Consider the following 18,615-nt stretch of genomic DNA (forward strand, 5'->3'; position numbering starts at 1 on the left):
TATGGAGTTAACCTGTATCACTCAAACACTCTGAGAGCCTTTAAGAACAGGGGACAGACCAAATCCTGTTATAGCTAAGCCAGTTACCAAGGGAAACCACAAATAATTAAAATATTTTTGGTCCTTGTTGGTGGTTCCCTTATTTCAAGAACTTTCCAGGACAGGGAATGACCTTGCATTGTTCCCAGAATTTATTCTAATGGGATTAGCCTTGAAATAGTTCTTTAGTTATTGTTCAAGTTTTCCTGGCTCATTTTAGAGTCACTTTTGGCCCAGGCAAGGTGAGGAAAAGCTCTGTCCCACAAGTTTGGGTCAGGGTCATGAACTCACTTCTTCCTAATTCTGTTCCAGAGTTCCAGGGTAAAGCTATCTGAGAGTGACTTCTGTTGTAGGGAAACCACTATCAAATTCAGCCTGGGTAACCTTAGACAGTTTGCATAATTTCTCCATGCAAATGAAAATTCTGATATCTAACTTATGGGCTGAAAATGAAATGAGCTTATTTATATGCAGACGGCCAGCAGACTGTATCAGTTACCCATTGTCACAATAACGCTTTCTGACAAATGACCACAAAACCTCAGGGACATATAATAATAAGTGTTTATTGCTTGTGTGTTTAGGTCTGCTGGGGGTTGCCTTGTTTTCTCAGTGTTTCTGTGCCATTAGTATACAACTTCATCATTTAATCCCAACTATCTTTATATACTTGCCTGGAATCCTGAATCTGGAGCTGGGATGCAAAGAAGCATGGAGAATCTATACATGTGGGGATAGCAGCGATGGAGGCCAGGTATAGATAGTGTCAGGGCAGAAGTGGCAAAGGTGTTAGTGGTGGTTTCCTATGAGTGGTACATCAATCAATGTCCTTGTTTGTAACCCCCAGTATTAGTCACTTGCTTTGCAGTTTCCTCACTAATGAGGCAGAGTCTATTTCTCCACTCCTTAAACCAAGACTGGTCTTGTGACTTGCTTTGGCCAATAAGATGATGGTGTTGCCAGTTCTGATAGTGGGGAACTTGGTGTCAAAGGTCTGAGTTTGTATCCCAGAGCTCAAGAGGCATTACGTACCTTTATAATTCCTTTGCTCCTCTGACATCACCATGAGTATATGCCTGCTCTATACATGCTGTAGGATGAGAGACATGTGGAGCAGAGCTGAGTCATCCCAGTCACCCCAGCAGCCTAGAAAAGCAAATAGCTAACACACCTGAAACCTCATGAGTGAACCCTTCAAGATTTCAGAGCTGTCTACCAATTTCTGAGTGACCCCAGGGACATGAGCAACAAACACTTATTATCATATGTCGCTCTGTGTTTGTGACCATTTGTTAGACAGCATTATTGTAGAAATAGCTGACTGATACACCGTGTCCAGTGCTACAGTAGTTGAGTGGTGGGATTCTGAGTGCTTCTGGTTGTCTAGCAACTCCTTGTTTCTGCCCATTTTCAAAGCCTAGTCCTCCAGGATTCCTGGCGATTATGCAATTTACCTAGTATCTTTTCAGCAAATTCCCTTTGTGCTTATATCAGTCAGAGCCAGTTTCTGTTTCCCATACTTAAGAACTCTGTCCAGCACCGTGCAAGTATAGTGCTAGCTCCGATTATGTTTCTGCCTCTGTTTGAACTGGCACTTATCATCCTGAACTTGTCTCATTCCTGAATTAAACAGCATCTGATACTGTCTTCCCAAGAAGACAGTATCTCCTGACTAGTTGGGAAGGGCCAATTTTTCCTCATATTTTCTCTTCTTTGTGTGCCAGTATCTTCTCAGCCTCACTTGTCACTGTCTTTCACCATACTCCAAGCAACAGCAAAACAACTGCCATTGTTCTCACATAAGTGATTCATCCATTGGATGTTTATGGAACTATCAGTGTTGTTCGTGTCAACATTTCCTATTATAGAGAGTAAATGTGCAGTGGCTGCAGATGGTGTCGATTTAACTGATTTATTTGAATACCGTGTAGTCATTCAACTTGATTCAGGTGAGTGGATCAGCCTTTTGATGATGATGAGTAATTCAGATAGTTATTGGGTAGAGACAGGCAATGGGTGGCCAGTCAAATTTGCTTTCAGAGGAGATTGCCTGAACTGAGCCATGTCTCAGGCTTCTCTCATTAGACTGTAAGAAGTCTTTTGGGAGGGAGCACTAGCGAATGGGAAATAGTGGGAACCTTGGAGTCAAAGGTCTGAATTTGTATCCTGGCTCTGTGCCTTGGGCAAATAATAGTCTTTCCAAGTTCCAGTTTCCTGAGCTCTAAATTGGGGACACAAGCCATTACCATCCCTGTTCATTGGTTAAAGTTGTTGCGACAATCAAAAGAAATATTACTCATGAACATGCTTTGTAAATTGTAAAAACCTGTATAAGAGCAAGGGAGTAATGACAGACACTAGCTATTGGATCTTTCTGACCCCAGGTTTACTCTTTCAGGGAGACCAGGAGATGAGAACTCAGCACAAGCCAGGAGTCTGGAGTCAGTGTCCAGGTAGTTACTGGGTAATAAATTCTCAGTTCTGGTCAGGAACCAGGGGCCACAGACCTGACCACACAGAGCTGGCAGACAGGGATGAAAAGTCCACATCACGGCACCTTTTAGGTCATAGAGCAGGGTAATGCCAGCCAGCATGACTCTCCAATTCTTCTTAAGCAAAAAGGCCAATAGAGAGTGACACTAATGAGTGAGTCTTCTTAGTATGGGATTGAGAGTTAGAGCTTATATCAGATAGGTATTGCTTTTTGGCAATGAATAACAGAGACCCAAAATGTAGTGGCGTGTGAGATAATAGAAAAAAAATATTATTCCCTATCCCTGGTTCCTGATATAGCACTTCTGAAACCTTTGTAATTTCCTGGGTGATAGGAGTTTCTTTTGTCCTAATGAGATGACTCTGGGTGGGCTCCTGGATGGTTTCTGGATGAGAGCTAGTCACCGGAAAGACCAAACCACGGTTAGAAACTTGGAATTTTTAGCTCCACCCCCATTCTTTTGAGAAGGCAGAAGGGCTGAAAATTGATCATGCTTAGGTGATGAGGCCTCCATACTATCCCAAAAGTACAGGGTTTGGAGAGCTTTCATGTTGGTGAATACATCCACACCGGGAGAGTGACACACCCCATCTCCATTGGGACAAGGTTCTATTCTTGGGACCCTCCCAAACCTCACCTTATGTATCTCTTCATCTGACTGTTCATCTGTATTCTCCTTTAGTAAACTAGTAACTGTCAGAAAGGGTTTCCCTGAGTTCTGTGAGCCGCTCTAGCAAATTAATTGAACCTGAGGGAGGGGTTGTAGGAACCTTTGACTTGTAGCCAAATTCAACATAAGTTTCCAGTAACCTGGGATCTTACTACTTGAAACTGGTATCTAAAGCAGGTTGAGGAGTAGTCTTGTGGGGCTGAGGCCTTAACCTGTAGGATTTGATGCTGTCTCTAGGTAGACAGTGTTAGAGTTGAGTTAAATTGTAGCACACCCAGTTGGTGTCAGAGAGAATTGCTTGTTATGCGGGGTAAACCACACATTTGGTGACTAGAAGTGTCAAAAGTCTATGTGCTGCATGAGTAATAAAGGAGACGCATGGAAAAAAAAAAAGACATAGTAGTGACGAGCTGGGTTCTTCTTGCTACACAGAAAAAAACAAGCTGTAGGTTTTCCTTTACATGGCTGAAACAATTATTAAAGGTTTTATTTTCTCACCTAACGAGGTCCTGAGGTGACCCTGAAGATTGATGTGGTAACTCCATGAATGGAGACTCAGGCTCTTAGAAGCACCTAGTGACCTCTGCTTGCATCTCATTGGTTAAGGGAGTCTTGTAAATGTGCCTTTCTGGTTGGCCATATTGTCACCCTCAAATAGAATTGAGGTTCTATTAGTAACGAAAAAGGGGAGAGTGGCTATTAGGTGGGTAATTTGATGTCTCTGCCACAGGATTCTTATGCTTTGGCATCCCAACATCGAGATACATAGTCCTCAGAGGAGAAATGGTGTAGCATTACTGGCTAAGAGTCTGGATTTGGAGACAGTCTTAATCTCTAATTTGCCACCATAACTTATTAGTTTTGTGACTTCGAGATATTTACTCAACTTTAATGAGCTCAAGTTGTCTGCAAAATGGAGATAATAATATTTATCTCATGGGGTTCCTGTGCAAATTTAGTGGTTCTGTAGAACTCATAGCATAGTGCTTGGCAGTCAGAAAACACTTGAGAAAGGTCTTTATAAAAGTATATGAAATGAGCTATTTAGTTAAGAAATGTGAGCCATAGTCTTATTGGTCCTACAACAGTAAGAAAACCACATGTTTCTGTCAAGATGGGGTATTAGATCTAAATAATTTATTGTCTAACAGCTGGCATCAGAATTCCTAGGAAGGAAACTATCTTTGTGTTGGAAATTACCCTGCTGAGCCTGCTGGGGAATGGAGCTGGTGAGTCCTGAGAGTATGCAGCATGAGAGAAGTTAAAGGAGAGTGACGTGAGACAGAAGAGAATAGACAAAGATCATCCAGCCACAGCTCTCTGGACACAAAGAGACAGGCCATTAACCATTGCTCTTGGTAGAGGAAAAGAGTTATTTCTGTGCTCATTGCCAAGGTCAACCTGAATGCACGTTCTGCCGTCTTGCCGTGGCCATCCCTCCACTACACTTCACGCATTGTGAGTTCAGGAAAGGTAAAGGTTTTAGAGTGTGCCCTAATCCAATATGACCGGCATCTCGCTGTGCCCCCTCCTGTTTCCTTACTTTTCCTTCCATGGGTGCTGATCACAATCACACATCCCAGTAAATGTCCTGTGGGCTCTCCATGTCAGAGTCAACTTCTTGAAGAACCAGAAGGTAATAAAGCTAATCTACAGCTGATCACACCCATCAAGGAGCACTTGGGCAGAGCATACTTCACCCAGCATACTCCTGCCTCTGGAAAAGGGCACTCAGCCCTTAGGCCCCAAGGTCAAAGAACCTTAGCTGTGTGTGTGTGTGTGTGTGTGTGTGTGTGTGTGTGTGTGTGATAGCATGGGTGGGGAGGAAGAGAGAGAGAAGAGAGAGAGAGAGAGAAGAGAGAGAGAGAGAGAGAGAGGAGAGAGAGAGAGAGAGAGAAATAGATATGGACTGGGGTATACCAGATACTCATACTTAATTTTACTTTCTGCTTTTACAAGGCAGTCATCACTAGATGTTTGAAACAAAATACCCATGAAAGGAAACACTTCAACGTTCTGATCCTCCAATAACAGTAGAGGGAGAGAGATATAATAAATTTTCTGTCTCGAAGAATTTTAAAGCTTTCAGAGTATGTATATAAGTGGAATACACTTAAATAAAATGAAATGCAGCATACCCAAGCTCACAAAATGGAGAAAATGAGGGCAATGGTTTCTGATTCTGATTTAAAGAACCCTATAATTTAGTCACTCATGCATCCATTTATGTATTTCTCAAGTATTTATTTATTTACTTAGTTTTGGGGAAGATTCATTCCACTCCCCCTCCCCTCCCCAGCCTTATTGAGATATAATTGACATGTAACATTGTGTAAGTTTAAGGTATACAATGTGATGATTTGATGCACGTATACATTGAGAAATGATTACCACAACAAGTTTAGTTAACACCTCCATCATTTCACGTATTACTATTCGTGTGTATGATCAGAACATTTAAGATACACTCTCTAAAAACATGGAATGCTTCATGAATTTGCACGTCATCCTTGCACAGGGGCCATGCTAATCTTCCATCATTCTAATTTTAGATATGTTTTGCCAAAGTGAGCGTTATCAAATATTTATGGGGATCTATTCCATACTAGATATCATGTTGGTTCTGAGGAAACTAGATGGGCTCATATTCTAATGAGGGGATAGAGCCAGGAAAAGAAACAGGTAAATAAATAATCACAGCAAAATTCAAAAAGTTTGAAGACTTACTGTTGGTGAAGCTGTAAGGAAACAAGCATTATTATTTCTTGGAATTAGTGGAGGACATTCAGCAATATTTGTAACAATTGCAAACACACATACCTTTGGACCCAGCAATTTCACTTCAGCAAGTTTATCCCAAGGAAATCACGGTACGAAATATTATGAGCTCAGGAGTATTCATTGTGGCATTATTTGTAATAAAAAAAGACTGCAAGCAACCAAAACGTCCCCAAATTATGGTACATCTGTGTAATGGAAGACTTTTAAGCTGTCTAAAAGAATGAAGCTTGATAGAGAAAGATCTACAAAATATATAAAGGCACAAATGCAGACCAGTGTAAAAGTATTTGTTTAAAAAAGAGGGAAGAATATAGTTATGTACATATACATAGGTTATTTCAGAAAGGATACTTATGAAACTGTTAACAGTTGCTTTTGGGGAGGTGATTTAGATATATATAGGATAAGATAATATATTCTTTTTACCATTTAAATTACCAATCATGTGAACATATTGCCTTTTAAAAAAAATAAATAAAAGTTTAAACTTTTTAAAAAGAAGTAATTACTTTAAATGAGCAAGGTAATAATGGAGGCATATATACAGTACTGTTGGGGTGCTAAGCAGATTTGTGTGTGAATTATAAGACGTCTGATGCGGGGGTGGGTGTCAGACTAGCTATCCTTTACTATCCTTAGAATCATGTGCATCTATGAAAATAAGGGAGTATTCTAGAAGACGCCTGAGCTCCTTTCAAATGCCAGAATTTTATGATTCAATGATTTTAAGAAACTGAAGGAGAGTTGGGTACAGAGGTTTGTATATATGTGTGTGGGAAGGGGAGGCTTTAAAAATGACATGTTAGGGAGTACTCACAACAACGGTCCAGTCGGCAAGGAAGACAGTTTATACATGCACGCCTTCATCACAGGAAGGGAGGCAAGCCTCCTTCGTATGCTGACTGACGGTTGTGGTCGCAGCTAGCTAACCACTCAGGTGCTGCTCTGCCTCTTTAAATCAAACCAACGCAAGTAAATTTAGTACCAGAAGGCAGAGGCTTTTGAATAATTAAAGGTTTTCCCTTTGTTTTCTTGATCTATACGATTCCATGAACACACCAGTTATTTTGTTAGCCTCCTGCTGTGGGAAAGATGCAACACTGTGACTTTGGCCATTGTTGAAGCGGTATGAAGGGAAAAAAACTTAACAAAGATTTATTAGGTGATTTATCTCTGTTTTTAATAAACCAGGGGAGAAATGTTATGGGCCAAGGCCAGAGACAAAAATAACCTGCAGAAATGATGCTTGCCTGCGGCAAACAGGACGATACGATGAACCGCCAGCTCAGCTTCTTTGCGAAGCTGGATCTCCCTCAGCGGTGGTTTCAAGCTAAGTCTGGGAAGGTTGCCCTCTTGAACAATGCCAGAACTGGGACAGGTCCAGTCCACCTGCCGAGCACACTCTGCCCAGCCTAATTCACCGGAGTTCACGGGCAGCTGGAATTCTGGGTACCACATCTATTCCGGTTTCTTGCACAGAGTTTTGGTGACTTCTATGTGGTAAGATTTGCAGTGTTTCATTCCCAATCTGAATGGCTGAGTTTATGCAGAGTTCACCCATAACACTTTCCCACTTTTATTTCTAGCTTTCCTAGAAAGTCCTTGGGATGGTTCCTTTAGGGAAGGGGAGCCCCATTTGTTAATATGTCTCTGGGCCACCTCCTGGGTGAGTAAGAATAATGGGTGTCTGCTGTACACTTAGGATGGTTTCCAGGGAAGGATCTACCTCGCCTCAGCCAGTTGCAAAGATTCTAGGTTCCCAAGTTCACGTATCACTGAGAAAGGCATTTCCTGGAGAGGCCTGGGGTTCAGCTAGACCCCACCCCCTGCCCCCTGCCTTTGGCCCCTGAATTTCAGAGTGACACTGAATCTGCCTCTTGCCAGACTAGGTCTTCTACACAGCTCAACTACCCTTGCCCCTACCCCATATCTTAAAAATTTTTTTTTGTTGTATTAAGATCGAATTTTTAAGTGTACAGTTCAGTGGCATTAAGTACATTTACACTGTTGTGCAGCCATCACCACTACCCATCTCTAGGACTTTTTCATCTTTGCAAACTGAAACTCCATGTCCATTAGACAATAACCACCCCCGCTCCCCTCTTCCCAGCCCCTGGCGACCACTGTTCTACTTTTCTGCTTCTATGGATTTAACTACTCTGGTTCCTCATATGAGTGGAATTATATGTTGTTTGTCCTTTTGTAACTGACTCACTTAGCATAAAGCCTTTAAGGTCATCTTTACTCGAGTGTGTCCTGCCTCCCAGCCCCTTTTTAGTTTTTGTTCTGATCCCTACAGGCTATCTGTTTTCTCCTCCTCTCACCACTTACCCAGCCCCCCTCCCCCAACTCCTTATTCCATATATTCTCTGAGGCAAGCCAAACCCTTAAACGAGTCGCAGAATGTGGCATCCACCTTCTACCAGACACTCACTCTAGAGCAGGGGCCCAGATCACATTCTTTAAAAGTGGGACTTCTGCAAGAATTGATTTTAAGGTAATATCCCGATAGGAGTGATAAGATTATCGAGAAAGAAGAGAGGAGGCAGTAAAACAAAGAGAGGGAGAGAAGAAGAAGGTATTCAAAGGGCCACCTCCTGACTTAATTGAACCCAAGTGCCCTCGGAGGCCACCATCCCCTGCAGCCTCTTCCAGAGAACTGTCCTTCATTTTAACTGCCCACACACCACAGCACAGATCCCCCTGACAGCTGTCCCACCCCCAGACTGTTCCTATCCCACTTTTGTGGAATTGTCCAGTGTTTCCCACATTATGGAATGATGGCACCTGAGCAACGGGGTGGCAGGGGCTCCACAAATATTAATTCATTTCCTGAGGTCTTTATGTGAAATAGCACAGAGGGTGGGAAAGCTGTGTGCCGGTGCTGAGCCTGTGTGAAGGGGAAACATTACAAAACCCTATTAAAAATATTACCATTTTAATCTCTTAATTTTCTTCCTGTCGGTAATATGAAGGTGGAAATATCAGGAAACCCATTGATCAAAGCTAAATGGAATTTATTTTTTTATCAGTCCCTGTGGAGTGTTAATCAGGTGTCCTCCAATCACCAAATGGATGTCAGAGAGCACCTGCTCAGGTTAAGAGTGACCCAGTTTTAATGGGACAGCCAAACTCTGATTTTCTATTATTGTACTTAATGTGATTGGCCATTATTTCTAAGAAAAGGAAACTGCTGGCAGCCTCCCGTGGGATTTCTTTTGAAGGCCTGTCTGCAGCTTAAACTTGGCCGTTCCTTTCATCAGTTACTTGTCGAGTCATTTGTGATGAGATGAATTGGACACTTACAAACAAATAAGTTCTTTCCTACTTGATTCATCAAACAGTCTCTTTGTTGGCTGTTGGTTTTTATTTGTATTCTCAGTCTTAGTTACTGATTAATGAAATATTGTAACTGTATTTGAAATAACTGAGTTCCATGCCAGTGTTTATATGGCTTCCATGTTCTGGTATTTTAATAATTTGAGGGAATGGGTAAGAAGTTATTTTTTTCTTAACTGCCATCATAGATCAAAGCTGCATAAGAGCGGACTCCAGGGTGGTCTGGGCAGGGTTAAAAAGTCAAGAAGGAAGAAATGCTTTGGTCTGAATGTTTTGGTGTCTTACTCAACCTCTGCTGCTTGGCACATTCTGAAAGCTGCCTCGAAAAACCTGAAATAGAAAAAGAACCTGAATAGAATCATTACTGAATTCTAGGGTACTGAGAGGTAACCTCATCCATCTGCACCTTGTCTCCTGCTCAACCTGCTTCCTCCCCTCCTTGCCTCTGTGAAAGGGATGATGTTGCTCCCCTTGGTAGACTCTTTCTATGCAAAAAGCTCTTGTGATTTGGGTATGTTCACTTTTGTCTCACCTAGTTCCCTGATGCTGTGGTGCAAGTCTTTATTTTTACAGCTTCCTTTTGAGGTGGAGAGAAGCTAGGCACTACCTGCATAGTGGATTTACTCAGCCTTCTTCAACTCAGAAAATGATCATTGCTGAGTCTCCCTTCATTCTTGTCTTCTCCATGCTTACCAAAAAGTTTCTTCACTGAAGACTGGCACTCTTTGCCCACATCTGCCTGTGAGATTTAATTTGTTAAGTACACACTTGAAAGGGGAAGCTTTGTGTTTGCCATTCCTCCCAGAGGAGGGTCATTTTGTGTTGGTATTTCAGAAATCATTTAATTTAGGGATAGAGAAAGGGTTTGCTTCGAAAGAACGAGAGTGGAATGGGTTAGGGGAATACGTGTGAATAGGGAGTGAAGTGCTTAAGAGCTCAGAGTCTGAAGCTGGACTGTGTGTTGTGTGCTGTTGTGTGGGCTCCAGCTCCTGGTGATTCTGTGAATACGTGATGCCCACGATGGCTTGTCCTTAACCGTCCTGCTCACTTCGAGTAAACTCATGCCTATGGCTTCTTTTATGGAGTCAATCCATCTCATATTTGGTCTTCCTCTTTTCCTACTGCCTTCTATTTTTTTTTTTTTTACCAGCATTATTGACTTTTCCAATCTTGCTTTCTTACGACGTACCAGAAGTAAGACAGCTTCAGTTTTGTCAATTTTGCCTCCAGTGATGTTTCAGGATTAATTTGCTCTAGGACCCACTCGTACTTTTTTCTGGTGATCCATGGTATCTGCAGAGCTCTCCTCCGACACCATAGTTCAAATGAATCAATGTCTTTTCTATCAGCTTTCTCCACTGTCCAACTTTCACATCTAGATATAGTAATTGGGAATACGAGGGTGTGGATGATGGGCTTCCTGGTTAGAATTCCAGTTCCGTCTTGTGTTAGCTGGGCGATCTTGAATAAATTATTTACCTCTCTGTGTCTCAGTATCTTTTCTCTAAAGTGAAATTGTAACAGAACCTTCTTCCTAGAGTTTTTATAATAAGATTACAGGAAAGTACACCATGTAAATGTTTAACATAGCACCTCAGTTAAGGCACTCTGAGTAAATGTCGACTATTACTATAATTGTCATAATTATCATTATCATTATTATTATCACGCATTGGCTAGACCGTGAGCTGCTTAAGGACAGGGACTAGATTTACCTGAGCATAGGAGGGGCTCAGCAAATGTTTGCCGAGTGAGTAAACAAATGATGCTTAACGTTTGTCTTTCTGTTTGCCTTTTCTTTTAGGACTGTTTCTTAAGGTTTCTCTTTGTTTTCCTCCTTCAGTCTTAAAGACAATAAAATAATAGGTATAATTTTGGAAAGAAAAGAAGTTAAAATACTTACCTATGATCTCACCAAACTAATCATCCTCTGTTTTACCTATTTCTATCTCATCCTTCTTATAGTAGATTATTATTCAAAAAATATTTACTACCTTACCTTCACTTCCATGGGAAAAGTATATCTCTGAACAGTTGATGTTGTACTTGGCCATATTTCTTACATTAGTCTCATAGAGTGTGGAGTGTACTTTCTCATCCCTCTATTTTGGGCTCAGCCATATGATTTACTTTGATCAATTGGATGTTATAATGTGAGTAGAACTTGAAGTGCACTTGTGCAAATTGGCTTGCTTTCATGTTCCACTGTCATTACCACAAGAAGAGCTTCCTTCACTTGGCTGTTACCCTTTCAGCCTGAGCCCCAGAAAGGGCATGCATGGAACCCTGAGTCCAATCTGCGTCAAGGAGACAAGCCCGGTTGGACAACAACATGATGCAAAAGCTGCTCAGATAAGACCAGTCTAAATGTGTAGATCTACAGCTAAGTAGCAGATATATAAGTAGTAAGCACTTATTGTTTGTTATGCAGCACTAACTGACCAATATGCTTATGAAATATGAACATAATTTGTATATAGGCACAACCAAAACATAATAGTATTTTATAATTTACTTTAACTCACTATATAATGTATGATAGTTGGGTTTTTCTATGTTGCTGTACAATTTATATAATTTTCAATTAGCAGCATAATACTTGATCAAATTAATCTAGAAAATAATATAGTAATATTGACTCATATATTGAGGACTTAGTGTGTGTCAGGTACAGTGTCTTGTATACATTTAACTTTTTCAACAATCCTAGAAGGTAAACTTGACTCACTATTCAGTAGTCTCAAAGCTGCAGATGGTGTGGCATGCTTTATGAACATGGATTCTGGAGCCAGACTTTGCCACTTCTGAGCTGTGTGACCTTGGGAAAGTCATTTAACTACTCATGCCTCAATTTCCTGCTCTATAAGGATAATAATAATAGTACTACCTACCTTATGGAGTTGCAGTTGTGCAGTTTTAATGAGTTAATATACCTGTGCATTTAGATTAGTGCCTGGCCTATAGAATTTGTGTTAGCTATTTTTACCATTGAGAAAACTGAATTTCAGAGAGGCTAACAACTTGCTCAGATTCATTCAGTTAGTAAATTATAGTAACTCAGCTGTGTCATCTAGCTAGGATACTTTAATGATTCTCACATTACTGGGCAAGTATTTGAATTTTCGGGGTTATTTTTTTCTCAAAATTATAAAATAAGAATGCATAGAAAAATAAGTTGCCCAGCGAATGTTGGTAGTATACTGTTAAGCACTGTCCAGGGAAGCAGACGCTTGGCTAACCAGCTTTGGGTATTACGTTTCCACTGTTGAGTCCAATCTTAGGCAGAGAGAGAAATTGGGTTTCAGAGAGTTTAACACTTGGCCCGAAGTCTCAGGGTGGTAAGACGCAGGAAAAGAACAGCTTGGGTTTTCTGACTCCTACCCTGGGGAATGTTCATGGCACCAGTTTGTTTCTTTAAAAACAATCAATAATTGTTCATTTAAAGAGAGAAAGAGTGATCCATTGAAGATTAATTTTGCTGTGAAGCAGCATGACCCACTTAAAACCTAGCTAGGGTTTTGTTTTTCACTGCTGTAGCAAGAAACACTAAATAGTTCCCTTGCTTGTGTTTGGATTGGAGAGTAAAAGGTGAAGTAGGAAAATTATTCCTTCCTCCATTGTGAATAAAGAGACTTTTCTCTCTCCTGGACTTTTGAAGGAGGTCTGATCTCTTCTTAGATGTTAGCGTTCCCTATTGTTTTGAAAGCAGAAAGCCAGCAATGTTCATATTCCAGGGTCAAAAAGATGAAGCTGATGGTGAGGTTCTTTGTGTTGAGGATCTGAATCCTTCAATCACTATCCCAGTGTCCTACTGAATAGTAGGAGAGTGGAGTAAATCTTTCATACTTCCTGTGTTGAAAAGAGAGATGATGGATGCCAGGTGTGTGGCTGTGGATCCTTAGGGGAGGAAAGCAAAGTAAATAATGGTTCTGGTTGGCAAAAGATGGGCCTATTTCTCATTGGATTCCTCTGGTGTGAACCATGGGAAAAATGGCTCTCAGCCATGGGAGTGAAAGGGCTAGGGACCTGGACCCTCATTGAGAGGCATCCAGAGTTAGACTTGCAGTAGAGAGAATGGAGGAATCCTTTCTCACAGCACAGTGGCAGCCATGCTGGAAGCTGGACCATGCTTGGGATTGGCACCACCATCAGTTGTCCAGAAGCATCCATTGGCCCTGGAGCACCAAATGGCCATGGTAAGAAGCAAAAACAGCAGTGGCAGTGTCACCGTTGGGACCGATTTGAACTTCAGTGTTTCCCCAATGGCGGAGGAGGGGGGTGGATAACAGCATAGAAGTGTAGTTAGCATTTTTCCTTGGTTCTTCCTCATTGACACAGTGAAGAATCACAGGTCAGTGAGATTTAGAAAAGATTTATTAAAAGTATATTTTAGAAAGACAAAGCACGCCCCAAGGAGGCATATGATTTTAGCCAAGAGTTGTAACTAAGTGCTGTTAACAACAACCAATAACAACCAACAACAATAAAAGACCCCAGAAGTGGGAATATCTTCATTATATCAGGGCCGTGATGGGTGGTTCCAAAGGTGTTCTTAGGTGATTGGCAAGTGAGATTATTTTGATTGATACTTGGCTGCTATATAACACTGCCTGATGTGCATGTATGTACCCAAAATTCTACTACCATTGGGGTGTTCTTTGGGCATTCTCTACGCTGGACCCCTATTCCTTTGTTCCTCTGGTTGCTCATGTCTGACTAGCTACCAAACAGCAGTAGATAGCAGAGTAGACCCCAGCTCTAGCAGTTGGTGGAAAAGTCAGGCTGATTCTTTTCTTCTAAGGTTTTTGACCTCAAAGTTTGTATTTTGTATAATAGTTCATGGGGAGATAGGTTCCTTGGGGTCGGGGAGGGGGGATAATCAGTGTCACTTCCAGTATGGTAGTGGGGGCAGGGAGGGGAGAGCAGCAAGAGCTTGGGCTTCTTCTCATTTGACTTGGAGACATAAGAGAGATGAAAACACTTTTTACTTGAGTGTTGTGAAGTTCTCCAAACCAGTTAGTCATAACTCCTAAAAGCTGTTTAAGAGATCACTAGTGATGTACCTGTTTTTCGAATGGAAAAAATAAAGAGTATCTTATTCTGATTGACCCATAGTATTTTGGTTGCACTCCCAGGAAAACAATGGCTGGAGCTAAGGATATGAAATTTTAAGTGTGAATTGCTTTTACATCCAGACAAAAGCTACCAAACTTTATTCACATGGGAAAGTATAAAAAAAATCATGCAGAATATTTAATGACATGGAAAAGTGTTCTTAACGTAGTGCCAAATGAAAAAAATCAAGTTCATTACCAAAATGTTCAGTGTGATCTCCTTTTGCAACACTAAATGGATAGATCTCTGCAGAGAAAAAAGTCTGGAAAGATGTATTCCAACACACTCACTGTGCTTATTCTTTGTTTGATGCATTAATGGGTGCTTTTAATTTCTCCATTCTGCTTCTCTGCACTGTTTGAATATATTTATGACAAACATGTATTGCTTTTGTATTAAGAAAAAAGTGCAGCATAGGTTTTTATTTTTAAAAACTGAAAGTAAATCTAAATAACAAGCAAAAAACCCTGCCACCTTTGTATTCAGGATGGAGGAGATGGTAGAGCTCTTTCATCTAATGGGGGTGTAGATGTCAGGGCTGGAGGACAATGACTCTGCCTGTGGAAATGTGACCTGCAGAACAAGTTTCAAACAGGAAAGTGCTTGTGGGGTGACCCCTGGGGTCAGCTGCTGGGCTTACTGCAGATTCTACAGAGAGAAAGAGGCTCCAAAAGGGTGTGGGGTAGGGTCAGTTGGGTGGGTGTGTCCCAGTTTAAACACAGCCGCTTTGATGTGCTTCCCAGAGGGCTGGCACTGGAATGCACACCCTGCTCTCTCCTGCAAGCATTAGAGATTTTTAAACATCCGTCTCCAAAGGGAAGATCCATCAGCTTCACATCAGCCACAAAGGAAAGATTTACAGGTAATTTCCCCCTTTCCTTACAGAAGTGTGATTAAGCATATGTTTGGATGGGCTTTTTTTTTTCTCTTTTCCACAAAGTAAATAGAGATACTTTGCTTTTCTCTCATTCCTGGTGATGTTTATAATGCCTTTTAGAGACACATACTGATGTTCGGTGCTTACACTGTGCTCTCCTCACATCTATCAGGAGAGCGAGGTGTATGGAATGTGCCAATCCCCATTCTGAGATGACTGGGAACTGTCCAGGTGTAGGGTTCTGGGCTGTGCTGGAGATCTGCCAGCACAGGGCTACTGTGGAGAGCATAGTGCTTCCTCCCAGGCTTAGCCCAGATGACCTCAAGTAGGGCTGGACTACGTGGTAAGGAAGGGAATACACCCCAGCTTCCATATTTTGGATCAATAAGCTAAAGGAATGCCTTGCGAGGCGATAGGGGTTTTAAGGCCAACCCTCCTTGAAAGCCCTTTTATTAAGACAACAGTGGCACAGTGCCAAGAGCTTGAGCTGGAGCTGGACAGTCATTAATCTGAATCCATGCTCTGCCATAGACTGGTTGTGTGATCTTAGAAAATTTAATGTTTCTCTGAGACTTATCTTTTGACATTAATGAAACAGAAATTACCTTCTTGTCTCTGGCGATTGTATATAAGTATGCTAAAATGAGAGTCTTATCTGTGTATCAGCTGAGGTAGGTGCCAATTACTCCAGCATTCCAGAGGTGCCAGCTAGGCCACCTAAGCAGGACTTGCAAGGAGGTATAAACTTTACCTGAGTACCTGCCTGAGACTCCTTAGAAATGCATGGGTGCTTCTTTCGGAATCTGACCTGCAAAAACCTCAAGGTCACAGACTAAGACTGCCTACTGCTCTTAGAGAACGAATGACATCTGCTTCCTGTGGAGTAATGGGGCCACATGGGAGAAAGCAGCAGCCTAAAGGCTACGTGGGTAAGGGCAGTGGGAAGAGAAAGAGGTCTTTGTGGAGGCCGGTGGGAGGAGGCACCGTCCATATAAAGGAAAAGGAGTTAAAAGATCCCAGTAATGGGCTGGGGTGGGATGAATAGCCTCTCCTTAGAATCTGAGAACTTGCCCTTGTCAGCTGAAAAAATAGTATCGACCAGGTGTTCTGTCCCAAAAAAGGATTTATTCAGGGAAAAAGAAAGGGCTGCAACTCACTCTACGCAGACATGGCAAGCCATGGGCCCACACACTGCACAGCCGCCAAGATGGAGGGGCATTTATAGAAGGAAAGAAGTAGAAGAGGTGCAGTTACAACCACGAGCTTTATCATTAGCATGGAGTTTTTGCTGTTCTCGCGATGACAGAGCGCGAGCACTTCTCCCATAAGCTCTTGCTCCTCTCGCAGACCCTCGCGACTGAGCACGAGAGTTTAAAGTCTCAGTTATCTTTATCTCCCGCATGAGGAAAACAGCCTAGAACAGCTTCCTCCGTGATGTGGAAACCATTGTGCCATTGTGCAGGCGCGGGCGGGCCAGGTAAGATTTTTCATGCATCTAAACTCTCCCTCCCACACCGACTCTGGAGGAGCAGAGGATAAAGCCCGGGGAGTGGGGATAAAGCTAGAGGAGCCAGACCAGAAACACCGAAAAAGCCAACCACAACTCCTTAGGTGTGGTAGGCTTCAAGCCTGCATTAGACCTGGGATGGAGGAGGAGAGGGAGTTGAATTTTAGGTAACATTTGGAGTTTTTATTATTACATTACAGTCAAACAAAATGGAATTTAGTCTGTTTCGTGATTATAAGCGGTGGGAGGATTTTTTAATTATGTGAAAATGACCACAAATATGGAGTTCACCCGTTTCCTTCAAAGGACAGGATGAATCAGCCCCACAGAGTGGTTTAAAAGTGCAGAGTTGAGGAAATAAATAAAACTAATTCCTAATTGTTTATCGTATTAGGATTTTTCAGAGAAACACAACAAATTATACGTATGTAATTTATGCTTATATAGATTAGACAATTAGAAATTAGCTTTATTCTCTTGTTTGTGTGTATGTATATATATTCCACATATATGAAATTTTAAAATAAATTGGCTTAAATGATTATAAAAGCTAGCAAGTTCAAGACACCTAGTGTGGACCAGCAGATTGGAATCCTAAGGAAGAGCCATTGTTGTAGTTCAAGTCTAAAGGCCATCTGATGGTAAAATTTCCTCTTGCTTTGGGGGAGGTCAGTCTTTTCTATTTAAACCTTCAGCTGATTCAGTGAAGCCCATCCAGATTATGGACAGAAGTCTGCTTCAGTCAAATTCCATCTATTTAAATGAGAGGAGTGGGGGATAGGGGAAAAAGGTGAAGGGGAATAACAGGTACAGACTTCCAGTTGTATAATAAATGAAGAATGTACATCATAGGGAATATAGTCAATAGTATTGTAAAGACTACATATGGTGACAGATGGTTACTAGATTTATTGCAGTGATTACTTTGTAAGGTATGTAAATGTTGAATAGCTGTGTTGTACACCTGGAACTCATATAATATTGCATGTCAACTATACTTTAATAAACAAATAAAGTAAATTAAAACAACAGAAAGGTTAACCTCATCTAAGAACATCCTCACAGGAACATCTAGAATATTGTTTAACCAAATATCTGGGCACTGTGGCCCAGCCAAGTTGACACTGAAAATTAACCATCCCATCCACTGAGTCCCGCACATCTATGTTATTTTCTGAGGCTACATTAATGGAAATAAAATCTCATAGAATACACTTCTAGAGTGAAAAGTTTATGTAAAATTGTAAGATTTTTAAATATGTTGTCAAATTACCTTCCAGAAAGTTATTTTCTAAAACAAAAAAATTTTAATTTTACTGTGCTGTATGAAGCTGGACAATTTTATAATTCTCCATACCCTCATGAACCCTGGATATTATCTTCATGAAGATTAGGTTTTATCTTAAAAGGACTTGCTAATGTGATGGGCAAAAAAATGGCATCTCGTTGGAATTTGTATTTGCAATTTTGTGAAATTTACCATTTATTAGCATGTTTATTGACCATTTGTATTTTAACTTTGGCTCTTGACCTCTTCATGGTTTGTCAATTTTCCTGTTGGACTCTTTTAGACCAGTCAAATTTAAACATGTGTTTTAACCAGCACCAATCTTCAAAAGAAGAGGTACATTCCAAGTAGCACTGATTTACAGCTCAGTGAAAAGACAATCTTGTGAGCCTTGCATTTACTTTCCCCATGAGGAAAACAGAATCTATGCATATTCCTCTCCCACTAGACCCTTTTCAGGCTTAACAAAACAACAGTAGGTATGAGAAGTAAGCAATCTAAGGAC

At 41.2% G+C, this 18,615-nt stretch overlaps 1 long non-coding RNA gene and 1 pseudogene across 1 annotated transcript in view; one reads left to right on the forward strand and one right to left on the reverse strand.

The window, feature by feature from the left end:
* The window catches only part of LOC120586802 (uncharacterized), a 150,376-nt gene that overhangs the window by 105,875 nt on the left and 25,886 nt on the right, over positions 1 to 18,615 (forward strand). The window lies entirely within an intron of this gene.
* On the reverse strand, positions 5,677 to 5,771 carry LOC120586896 (uncharacterized; annotated as a pseudogene).

Source organism: Pteropus medius, unplaced genomic scaffold, assembly GCF_902729225.1.
Source record: "Pteropus medius unplaced genomic scaffold, Ma_sr-lr_union100, whole genome shotgun sequence".
NCBI lineage: Eukaryota > Metazoa > Chordata > Mammalia > Chiroptera > Pteropodidae > Pteropus > Pteropus medius.